General features: G+C 40.6%; 1 pseudogene; it reads right to left on the bottom strand.

Annotated features, from left to right (window-relative positions):
- Window positions 1-7116: 7116 nt before the first annotated feature.
- LOC147449740 (uncharacterized) lies at window positions 7117-13515 on the bottom strand (annotated as a pseudogene).

Here is a 13515-nt window from a genome sequence, read left to right as displayed (position 1 = left end):
TGTCATGTTTAGTCACTAGTCGGACTTCTTTTATGCATAAAAGTTTCATGGTTTAAGGGCCATATGTGGGGGTTCAATTTGATTGAGTGGATATGTCAAACTCCAATTGTGAGAGTTGGTTTAGTAAGGATTATGGTTTATGGTCAAGGGATGAGATCCCTCATGGATCATGGTTGTGATTTTGAATGTGGAAGCCAGTGTGACTCTTAGAATTTTTTTTGGGATATGGTTATGCTGTCGAAACTTTTGTAACCATGTTATATGCTAAAGTGGTTTTGCAGGATTGGATGTGAATCACCCTCAGTTGGGTGGAATTCTCACCCATGTGATGAGATTGGATAATGTTTTGTGGTTTTGGATTGGAATATGAAGTGGTTTTGGTGATTTATGGTAGACATGTAAGGCTAGAGACCCTATATAGTTGACTGCTCGAAAAAGATTGTTTGTGCATATGAAAATTTCTATTGTGATTGGACTCATGTGTTACGTTTCTCATAGCAGTGATGCTACAAGATTAGGATCACCTACATCAATTATCCTTAGATGAAACGATCGTTGACCTAGTGCTTTGCTGGATCGGGGGTGTTGCCTAAATATTCTTTTTTGTTAGGCTCATTTACAAGGATAGTGCATCAAGGGTTGAATAACCTACACGGCTAACGTGTTGGGGGGACTGCCCTGGATTTTCCTGAACACCCAATGCTAGGCATCAAAGAGGCGTGGCACTTAAATTGATATGGTTGGTGTTGATTTTCTACCACTTGCTAGTAGTTGGGATGCTTTCAGATCTCGGGCTCATGAAGGGAAACGAAGCAGCCTTAGCTTATGTTTGGCTTAGGTAAGTTGGAGGTGTTCTAGGTTGATCCCTATAAAGTGAAATTCTCTCTGTTAGTAGCTAAGTGAAAGTGGAGGGGAAAACCAGTCGATCCCTACATAGGGTCTAGTGATGTGCTAGTCATTTATATTTTGATGTTATGGTATACCCAAATTTTGATATTGCATTAATTCATCGTTGCCTATTTCATTTAGATGGGGCATTCAAAGATTCTCTTATGTTTCTATGTACTATATTTCAACCTCTCTCTCTCTCTCTCTCTCTCTCTCTCTCTCTCTCTCTCTCTCTCTCTCTCTCTCTCTCTCTCTATTCCCGCAAAGCAGTGTATACATATATTCACCCTCCACCTCTTTATTTTTTTGAGCACGCTTTCTACCACCCATTCAGAGGTAGCACTAGTTGCTAGGTGCCTCTCGATGTAGTCTGGATTATGGCCTAAACTCCATGCTAGGTCGAGCGATAAGAAATCCTTCCCTATGTAAACACTTCTACAACCCTGATGTATATTTAAATTGTATAAAAGTGTAAATTGTATATTTTTTGAATAGAGCCCTGAGGAGGGTATCTCTCAATATACAAGCAACAAACATATTTTTGTGGCAATAGACTATTGCACCAATTGTGTGGAAGCACAAGCAATGGAGGATAATAAAGCAAAAGTGTGGCAAATTTTTGTATAAGAATAATATGACAAGGTTTGGATGTCCAATGGACTTGATCCTTTATCAGGGAGGTCATTTTATTAATAAAGTGATCAAGAAGTTGATTGAATATCATCTGATTATTCACAAGAAGTCCACAAAGAATTATCTTCAGGAAAATGGTCAAATAGAGTCCACAAACTAACTCTTGATCAGAGAAGAATGGTTTCAAAAAATATAAGGGACTAGGATACCAAATTGGATTCTTCTCTGTGGGCATTCAAGGTAAGTACATGGATGACACCATTTAAGATGGTGTATGGACTGTAGGCCATTGTGCCAATGGACTTTGTTGTTCCAAGTTTAAGGATTGCTGTGAAGTAGAAATTGTCTGGGGATGAATTTTCAATTTTTAAGTAGGAGCAATTAAAATTGGAAGAAAGCACAATTCAGGCTAGCTATATAACTGAATTTCACCAAAGAAATATACAAGCTTGGGTGGATCGAAATTCAAAGTACAATTTTTATAAAAAAAATTAGAAGGAGATTGGGTATTGATGTATAATAGCAGGCTAGGAAAGAGGCCAAGAAAATTGAAGTTTAGATATTTGGTTCGTTTTCTCATTGTTGAAGAAATTGGACCTTCAACTTAATTTTTAGTTGACTTTCAGGGGAGAATTTGTCCTAAGGGTATTAACGCATTTTGATTGAAGCCATATGTTAGTGGTGGTTCTCATTTTAAGGAAGGTGAGATAAGAAGCTTAAATCTAAGAGAATCTTTGGGAGAGGTTTATGTCGTAAGCGGGGAAGGTTGGAGAAGATTGTCTTGCTAGAATATGCAATGCTGCCATGGAAGCACTGGAATAATCTCATAGTTAAGTTAGTAGATGGGTTAGTAGTAAGTGGGATGTCCGACCAGTTGGCCTGAATCCCAACAAACTCCCACTTGAAGGCCAACGCAGCCCAAGTAACCTGGTATGTACACCCGTGAAGCAATCTAGTGGCTTCACCCTATACCCATCAACTCACTGCAATGTGTAAACTGCTCCAAAGCTAAGCCTTTCATCAAAGCATCTATTGGTTTGTCGTCAGTGTGTACCTTGACCAAATCAATGAGCTTTCTGGTCAAGAAATCTCTAACGAGATGATACCTGACTTCAATGTGTTTCGATTTGGAGTGAAACACGGGATTCCTTGCCAATGCAAGAGCACTCTAACTATCACAATATATCACTGGAGTCTCATCAATGCCAAGATTTTTGACCAAGCGAGATAACCATACAACCTCTTTACTTGCATCCGACAACGAAACGTACTCTGCTTCCGTAGTGGAAGACGACGTACAATCTTGAAGACATGACCTCCAAGATACTGCTGCTCTAGCAAAGATGAAGACATAGCCAGATGTCGATCTCCTATTGTTGACACAACCCACATAGTCTACATTCTCATAACCCACGATGGATGCATCACTGTTCTCGAAGCGTAAACACCTGCCGATCGTACCTTTGAGGTACCTAAGAATGTGATTCACTGCTTCCCAATGCTTGCTGCCAGGATTTGCCAGGATTCAGCTCACCACTCCCACTGCAAAAGCAATGTCCGGTCTTGTGGCCACCATAACATACATGAGACTGCCCACTGCTGAAAAGTATGGTACCTTAGCCATTTCTGCTCGCTCAGCATCAGATTTGGTGCATCTTCCTTGCTAAATTTCAAGAATGCCTGAATTGGGGTACTCAATGCTTTCCCCCTCTGCATATTGAAATGTTGCAAAAATTTCTCAATGTATGTTTCCTGAGATAACTCAAGAATATGACGTTTACGATCTCTTTTGATTTGCATGCCAAGAAAGTGTGCAGCATCCCCCAAATCTTTCATTTTGTAAAATTGTTGCTAAGTGTTTTCTTCAAGTTGGCAATCTCCACAATGGATTTCCCAGCTATAAGCATGTCATCAACATAAAAAACTAGAATGATCATCGAGCCATCATCTAGCTTTCTTGTGTACAAGCAGTGATCCTCTTTGCTCCTTTTATACCCTTGAGACCTCATACATGCATCAAACTTATGATTCCACTGCCTTGAACCCTGCTTTAAGCCATAAAGTGCCTTTTTGAGCTTACATACTACCTCCTCACGAGATGCGTTCTCCTGAACAAACCCTTCAGGCTGTTGCATGTAAACATCCTTATTGAGATCCCCGTGAAGAAATGTTGTCTTCACATCCATTTGGACAAGGTCCATGTCCTCAATCGCTACAAGACCAAGTACGGTTCGAAGCATTGTCGTCTTGACCTCAAATTTGACTCCCTTTTGTTGTTTGAACCCTTTGGCTACAAGTCTAGCCTTGTACTTTGGATTTGGATCACCTGAGGTAAATTTCTTCTTGTAAACCCATTTGCAAGGTAAAGCTTTTGCATCATTTGGCAGTTCTACCAAGTCCCAAGTTGTAATCAATACCTGGCTCAAAATGTGCAGGTGGACAAGAGACTCTAGTAGACTCACTCCTTGACCATTGCTATCCGCTCCCTCTGGAGCATTGCTAGTGGAAGGTACATCACTAGCCCGCTGAGTTGATTTCACTGTCTCTGAGGCAACATTCTCAAAAGGGACTCTCCGACCTCTATTTCCTTGATAGGTTGTTTATGCATCTTCGACTCAGTGAGGATCACATCTGAACTACGGATGACTCGTCGAGATTTCGGGTTCCAAAGACGATGTCCCATCTCTCCATTTGCACCATATACAATGAAAATACATTTGTGTGACTTTGGCTCTAACTTCTGTCGAAGTTGTTTAGGCATGTGAGCATAAGCTTCACAACCAAAAACACATAGATGGTCATAGTGGGGCTTATGTTTAGACCATAACTCTTCTGGAATCTCATAATTCAATGGCATACTAGGAGAACGATTTATAATGTGCACTGTGGTCAAGACGGCTTGTGCCCAAAAGCCTTGTGTGAGATTTTCCATAGAAAGCATGGTTGTGACTCTTTCTTGAATCTTACGATTCATGTGCTCAGTAACTCCATTTTGAGCTGGTGTGTATGGTGCAGTAAACAGCCTTTTAATCCCCCTTCTAGCACAAAAATTGTCAAACTCCTTGGAGACATACTCTCCACCGTTGTTAGTCCGCAACCTCTTGAGTATCTTGCCAGACTGATTCTCAACGAGTGCCAAAAAAATTTGGAGCACAAGAAGAACTTGACCCTTATGTTTCAAAGGATATGCCCGCACCTTTTGAGTGGAGCCATCTATGAATGTCACAAAATAGATGCCCCCCCCTAGAGATTTGGTTGACATAGGACCACAAACATCACTATGTACTAAATCTAGAGGTTCAGCTCGCTTTTGACCCAATGGTAAGTGGACGGACCTAGTCTGTTTGCCATAGATACAATGTTCACAAACAAGAAAGTCAACATAAGACAAGGCAGTTAAGTAGTCAAAGTTCTCATTCCTTTTCGGCTATTATGACCTAGCTGTCAATGCCACAACTTAGTAGACAGCAGCTAAGCTATAGATATGTAAGCATGAGTAACATCTGACACATGCATGGAATACAAGGTACCATGCTTCTGGCCTCTGAGTACAACAAGGTTACCTTTGCATACTATCCACGAACCATTGCCAAATGTGGTGTTGTAGCCCAAATCATCAAGCTGACCAAGATCGAACAAGATTTTAGTCAACTTGGGCACATGTCCAACATTACATAAAGTCAAAGTGCGTGCCATTCCTTACATGTAATTTGACATTTCCGACACCCTCAATGTCTAGTTCATAAGCATCACCAAGTCTCACTTTGCCACAAGAGTGAGAATAAGTAGAGAACCACTCTCTATGTGGTGTCACATGAAAACTCGCACCATCTACTATATCCAATTATGTGCATACTATGTATCTTCTATACCAAGAGCCTCGCCAGGTAGATCTGTTGTGAAGACCAAGACGTCAGAGGTAAGTGGCATAACAACCACTGGAAGAGTCTCTATAATAGGAGCATTTGAAGACTCTAGCACATTGATCTCCTCTAACTTTGCTTTGCCCTTGTTTGAATCATCAGACTTAGAAGTGTCATTGGATTGTTTATCCTTCTTGCTTTGCTGCCATTTTCTGCAATCCTTCTTCACATGCCCTTTTTTATGGTAGTGATAGCACTCGACATTACACATAGAATTCCGAGACTTACTGTGTGAGCCCCCATGTTCCTTGGTTTTGGCACGACTTTGAGTGCGACCCCTCTGTCTCTCACTAGCAACATACGCATCACCATCCTTCTTGCCTTCGAGAGATTTCCTGCGAATCTCCTTGGTAAAAAAACTCCCAAGGATGTCATTGTACACAAGACCAATACCAGGTGCTGAGTTGCTAATCGCACTACAAAACGTACCCCAAGATGAGGGTAAACTGCATAGCAAGAAGATACATTTGATTTCATCATCAAAGACCAAACCCTGAGTGGTGAACTAAGTGAAAATGATATTGAACTCATTAATGTGAGTAAAAATAGTGCCCTCTTCCTTCGTACGAAGGTCAAACAGCTTCTTCATCAAGAAAACCTTATTAGTGGCACTTTTGTTCTCATAACTGAAACACAACTTATCCCATACATCTCTAGCAGTTCTTTCTCCAACTATAATGAAGTACACCGATTTGGTCAAATACAAATGGAGGGTAGATTTGGCCTTAGTATCAAGTCTCTCCCACTCAACATCTATATACTCGCCTCTGGGCGCTCCATGATAGGATCCAGCTGGCCTTTTTGTATGAGAACATCTTGAATCTGCTCTTTCCAGATAGCAAAATTTGTCCCATCAAATTTCCAGATATTGTAAATATCGTTTTCACCGCTTGAGGACATGGCAAGCTAAAGATAATATGGTGATAAACACTGGTAAGTTTGAGAAAAAATCAACAAAGTTTTGTTGGTGTTGCAGCTACAGGGGATGCTGCCTTTGAGGCATGGTGTGGAGAAGATGCAGTAGAAGAGGAGCCTGCAGAGAAAACGAGAGCGAGAGAGGGTAGGAGTCGACACAGTAGAAAAGAAAGACAACGCTATTTTTTATTAAATTGTTCTTTCTAAAACCTTACATATAAAAAGGCAATTTGCCATGCAAACTTTACTTTAACTGGATCTCTACTCCATGCCTATAAGAGGCTTTTCCCGCGGGCTAACCGACAAGGGCTTGAACCCAACAATCCCCCCCTCAAGCCCGAACTGGACAAGCAACTCATGATACCTCGAGTTTTTGGTGTACTCGTCAACCATGAGTTTTAGGTTTTCTCACAACCAAGGATTTCTGGTGTATCCATAACCTGGTGCTAGATCAGTAACCCCCCCTTGAACAGATAGGGTGTAGGTAAGAAAAAGTTAGCTACCAAAAATGGAGTTTTTGGTTCACTTCCAAACCTTGGGTTTAAGGTGTACCCAATAACCTCATGAGAAGTGATAAAAATAGGCTGAGAACTGAGAAAAATGGGAGGTCTTACCACTCATGTGTGGCAGTGTCTAGAGCCCGTACAATCTTGACATGATGACAACTGACAAGCATGACAATAACTGACAACAAATAATGTACAAGAGACTATGACTAAAAATATGTCATTGTGTAGACAACATAACAATAACAAATCTAGGACACTAAACAAGGATGAATCCGTATACCACGTTCTTGATTCAAGTCTTCGTGCATGACAACTGGTACTTCATGGCTCCAAAGTATCCTCCTCTTCATGTCTCTCGAGGACAACTTATATGTAAACCATTGAATTGCTAGAAGAACATTCAGCACATATATGGTATGTTGTTTGTGCCAATTTTTGAATTCCTATCGAACGTTTAGAATCCCCCAATCCTCCTTTGCATCCATGCTATAACAAAGTTTTGAGATGCCATAGGGAACTGGCACCACTTGTGAGGTGGTACACATATGCATCTTGAGATGCTGTGAAAATTGCCCAAAAAATGTTCCTTTACTACTTGCCTTTTGAGATGCAAGGATCTCACCGCCTTGTAGAACTGCTGCAAGAAGCACAGCGTTTGGAGATGCTTGCGAAACTGCCCTCTGTGAATGGGGAGTCACCTCTTCTGCAGTGCCTAGGAAGCAGCGTTTTGAGATGCTATGTCCTTCAATGCTAGCGCCTTCTTCAACTGCCAGGGAATTCTAGCGTTTTGATATGCTATGAAGATTTTGTACCTTCAACCTTTGACTGGCAGCGTTTTGATAGGCGATCTGCCTGCCTGCAGCGTCTCAAAACACCTTGCCTTGCCTTGCCTTGCCACAATCAACCAACAATGCTTTGTTCACCTTCCCACAGCCTTTTGAGAAGTGCTACCGCCCTGCAGCGTTTCAATATGTTGTTACGACTTCCCTGCCTTGCCAGTGCCAGGAGCACCAAGCCTATGGCTCTGATACCAATTGTTGGTGTTGCAGCTACGGGGGATGCCGCCTTTGAGGCATGGTGTGGAGAAGATGCGGTAGAAGAGGAGCCTGCGAAGAAAACGAGAGCGAGAGAGGGTAGGAGTCGACACAGTAGAAAAGAAAGACAACGCTATTTTTTATTAAATTGTTCTTTCTAAAACCTTACATATAAAAGGCAATTTGCCATGCAAACTTTACTTTAACTGGATCTCTATTGCATGCCTATAAGAGGCTTTTCCCACGGGCTGACCGACAAGGGCATGAACCCAACAAGTTTCCCCAGAAAAACTGACAGAATCTCAATCCAAAATTGTCACAAGAGATCAGTAATGCATCAAAAGTAATTCTCTCAGAGCATAAGACAGGCGCATCAACCACTAACTGTGCATAAAAAGTCAAAAGTTGACCCAAGACTACCAGCACAGCGTCAAATGCACCTAGCCCTCTCTATACATGCCCTATGGTGAGGCCACAAAAAAGGGGTACTCTAGCAACCTGTATCACCGAAAGGATCTCAACATTCGAGAATCCCTCAGCTCAAGAAAACCTCAAGCTATCAACCGTCACAAAAGGTTATGCAGACAAGAAACCAATCCAGTCCCAGAAAGATCCTCTGAACCGAGTCTCAAAAATGGTCGGGAGTGCCAAAAACAAGCCAAATTGGCTCCACAAAAGGTACATATGGCAGTTTTCGCAACTCAATGTACATCCACCATCAACAATACTGCAAGGTGCAGTATACGCGCTCAAACAGGCCCCAAACAAAATGTGCAAGCAATAACAAATCTTTGCGGGGAGTAAAACCGCTCTCAAAAGAGCTCAAGCACTATCAAAAGTGCCAAAACAATGCATATGCGCACCAAGTACTCCCACTAAAATCTGTGCTGATGCAAAACACTGCAACCTGTGACAAACCTAGATGTCCTGTATGTATGCAAGAAACTGTGAGGAGATGGATGCCTAAAAAATCCTAGACAATGTCGATGCGGAAAAGTACTCCTAATTAGCCCATAAACACCATCTCTGTAGCACATCATAGCCATAAAACGGCTGTATACAATCCCAAAATAGTCTCCAAACAACCTGCACATGTGTCCTGTACCTGTACATGTACTTGTAGCAAAATGGAGTTGAAAAATACAACTCCTGACGTGTATCTCGGATGAAGCTTTCGACTGCACGAACAACTTCGAAAGGGGGGTAAAACCCAAGGACGGCTGATTGAATTGTTCTCCGAACACTGAATTTGCCGATGCCAAAATCGAAAACTTGTTTGCACTTTTAAAAATGTGCACGCGCGCGGACGCAAAAATGGCAAGCACAAACCTTGCTATGATACCACTTGAAGGTGTTGCGGGAAGCATGTGTGAGTGCAAGTGCGAGAGCAAAGAGAGAGACCTGCTGTTGGGTGGAGCGCAGAGCAACCCGTTATCATGTTTTAGCTCCTTATTCTTTTGTATTAAAGAATGAGTATATTTAGTTAAGTTAGTAGATGGGTTAGTAGTAAGTGGGATGTCCGGCTAGTTGGCCTGAATCCCAACAGCTCGGAGATCGGATTCCTGAGCCGACAAAACTTATTGGGAACTCACCTCACCGACATTCAAAATCCACCACCTCTTCCACATTTTGACTTCACTAGTCAGTCCAACTAAACCGACAAAAACTTGAAAAAAGCATATGGAATCGCTTCACAGTCAATTGAACCAAACTTCTCCAGCTTCTAACTTTGCATCCGTGAGCTTGATGGATGAGCCATAAACTCCCATGGCCTTTACTTGCCACATAGAAATCATACAAATCCTTATGAGACTGAGAAAGCCTCAGATGACACATCGATCGAGGCAACTAATTTGGCATAGAACTGACCCGGTGAAATTTGAACTGACAATAACTTGGCAATCGGGACACCAGTCGAAGATTGGAAAAGATTGATATGCTCCACAATTCAAGATCTACACATCTATCTACTGAAACCAGCTCTGATCACCTGTCTCCACCTACCCTGTTTGTTGAGAATCTAGAAACCGCTTCAACTTTGAACAACGATGTTTTTCACCCTGTAGCTCCGTTTGTTGAGCCGTCTGGACCAGCTTGTAGACATACTGAGGGCCACCTTTGACACTCTCATTTTTTCACTTCAACACTTCAAACATGCACCTCTGATGATAGGCACCATAATAGAGCATTCTGGCCTTGAAAACCACATATCGCCGCATACATAATCGCTACCCCTTGCCTTCTCTTGACCTTTCTAGCTGCTCTATCACTTGGGTATGCGCTTGAAAGCCCATACAATCCTACTTTGCACTCATTGTAGCACCAACCAATTTTGGTTGTACCAACATCACACCACATCGTGAGTGGTTTAGCACTTTCTCTAGTGGAGCTTTCATCATGTACACTTGGTTGATGGTTCAATGTTTGACATTGCAGGTGCAAGAGATGTTTTCTTGTCATTACCTACTGGTGCCTCTTATATGATGTGCGATATGTTCCTTCGCTAAGATAGAGTTTGATCTCAGTGAGACAGCTAGCATACAGATACTACTTAGAGAGTAGTCTTTCCAGATGCATTGCATATCACTAGTGATTGCAAAGGGAGCTCATAGTGGCTTGGTATAACCTATGCATGTATCTAAGGTACGAGACAACATAGTTTTGCTTTTGTTCTTGACATGCATTGAGCGAGAGACCAGATGTGTCTCCTTTGCTAGTGAGCTCCACCATGCTCACTATGTGAATGGACATCCTCTTAATTTTTTCCATGTAATATAAAATTTGGAAGCACCTGCATCAAAGGTGGTTATATAGAAATTGTAATAATCCCATTTTGTAATCTCCAAGAGATTTATGAGAAATAATTGTTCTCTTGTATGTGTGATAAAGGACTTAGCTATTGTCTTGTCTTGATTATACTAGTGTTTATGAACTTACATATTTAATGTCTTATGAGCATTTCTTGTCATCTAATATAAGAAGTTTATTGTCTTCAAGTATACTTGCAAGTCTTTATAGTTGTATCCACAATGCTATTATAGTTGACCTTAGAACTATGTAGCACGAGGTAATGTCACACCTATCCAAGGTGTGATGCATCTTTGCATGTCTTACGAGTGCTATCATAGCTGGCATCTCAACTATATAGGATGTGGTTAGAAAGCACATGTACACGGTGTAGTGCTTGCATTTGCAGGTGTGCAGAGGCTGATATCATAGCTAAGATGCTATATAGCATAAGGTTTTAAAATAGCTATACAATGTGTGGTGCTTATATTTGTAGGTATGTTTAAGAGTGCTATCATAGCTGGCATCTCAGCTACGCAGCATGGGGTTATAAAACACCTTTACACGTATAACCAAGCCACAATGTGAAACATGTACACATCTAAGACCATCTAAAATCTACTTAGCCATGTGCATGCACAAAGTAGGTTGGAAAAGATATGTTCACAACAATACCATGGCTAGTAAGACATAGGCAAAAATAAATGCTCAAACTTCAAAGTTGAAACCTCAAAAGCCACTTACGTGTGCTATCACTTTAATACCAAGGAAAAATCAGCACACATTAGGGACATAACAAGTTTGGAAGAGATGTAGGAGAGATTTCAAATTGCCTCTTAAGGCATTGCATTTTAAATCAACTCACTCCACATAGGGGACATGTAGTGTCTTTTCATAGCATTATCTACAAATTTGATTGCCCTTACAAGATGAAAGTACATATGATTGACACTCTTATTATCAAGTAGTTTTTAATGCTCAGGATTGTAATAATACCTTGTAACAACATATGTGATTCTTGCACATGTACTTTTCCAAACATTCCTAAGAACTTTTTTGGTCTTCCTCTTTGCCGTAACACACTTCAACATATAAAAATCTACACCTTCTACATTGTTAGCTTCAACGTCCATAGCACAATTGTCTCCCTCATTAAGCAATTCACCTAGCATACATAAGGATCCTTCAAACATTGGGATGGCATGGGACTTTCGATCCACATCATTTGCCTCCTCTTGTTGTGATGTAGCTTCAGGATTTGGCTTTATATGTGACCAATTCTGTACATATGATTCTTTGAAGTAGGATCTTCAATGACCAACAACACAAGCATCGCAAAAGTATGATAAAGATATGGTATTCACTTTAGTTATGTTTGCGATACCCATAAATGTTGTGAACCGCAAGAGATCCATGTACTATCTCACATGACCATGCACTTGACTTGTCCACATCGTTATGTTTACCAACCAAAATTTCATGCTTACCTCTTGTCTTCTCTTACCAGCCCATTCTAAAGCACTAGGTGGATGAGAAGGCAATTTTTAGCTCAAGATTTAGTAACATCTGAAGCACACCTCAAAATGACACCATTAGACTTAAACTATTAATGTGCTACTGCACTCTTAATATTTCCTTTAGCACCATCATATTCACCCTTGCATGACTAGATGCAAAGAAATTCCATGTCATCTCCACCTTTGTGAGCTGATAATATGACCTAGTAAAATAGAATGGCCTTTTACTACACCATCAAACCAAACATATGCCTCTGTGAAGTTGCACTATCAAACCTTGATCTTAAATTTCAAACCTTGATCTTAAATATTAAACCTCGATCTTTCAACCACTAGTTATGAAGAAGAAATCAGCGCTTGACAAACAAATTATCGTATTTCTTATCATAGAAAATGTAGAAATGCATCTTCTTTCGTATGTTGTAGTCTCTAGGGCTACGTCTGTAAGTGATCTAAACAAGGATGGTGCATTGATTCGTCTGCTAATGCAGGGATTTTGCTCCTTGAACAAATAGTCCTTAGTAAAATCTTTTAGCAGAGATAATGATATCTACAAAAAAAGTCTTCAAACGCTCCTTGTATTGCTCAACATGCCATCTGCATGTGAAATTGTGCTTGATAGATATTTTTGTGCACACTAAACTTCTTTAGTAAATTGCCGATATGTACTTGCTTAAGAAACAAAAAATTTCGTTGCTTGTAATTCATACTAAAAAGAGACTGATAAAGCCATGTTTACTATGTCAAGAGCAACTGAGAACAAGGGCACCTCGCTTTCTCATTAAGCAAAGTAGTATCCCTTGGGTATAAGGCATATAGTAAAACAAAGCCTTCCACATTAGGCCAATATATTTTCACAATTTGCATGATTTATTTTAAAAACACGAGATAGAGGGTGAGTGTTAGGAAAACCAAATCCAAGCAAACCACCTCCAAAATGTGAGGAAAAAGGTATCTGAACTCGTCAAAATCCTTGTAAGGCTTCAACTAAACAAACTTACCCATGTAGGTGTAACAAACCAATGTTGGCACGACCTTAGAAAAACATGCCAAACCACTACTAAACTAGTTCCAACTAGTATTATCTTTGTCATTTGAGGAGGCTACATAGTCCAATCCTAGAGGTGGTAGGATCTCCCTTTTAACCAACAAAAATTTAACATAAAATAACATTCAAACAACCTGAGTCAAATAAGCAAGCTTTCAAATAATCCTCATCATACCATAGCCTTAGATGTTTATCATAGCTAGTACTCTTAAGAGTATCTTGAACATTCTTAGTTAGAGACAAGAGCAGGAAACAAGCCAT

Source organism: Adiantum capillus-veneris, chromosome 10, assembly GCF_014529385.1.
Source record: "Adiantum capillus-veneris isolate H3 chromosome 10, ASM1452938v2, whole genome shotgun sequence".
Taxonomy (NCBI): Eukaryota; Viridiplantae; Streptophyta; class Polypodiopsida; order Polypodiales; family Pteridaceae; genus Adiantum; species Adiantum capillus-veneris.
The sequence above is the reverse complement of the archived record's forward strand: the minus strand, read 5'-3'. Positions and strand labels throughout refer to the sequence as shown.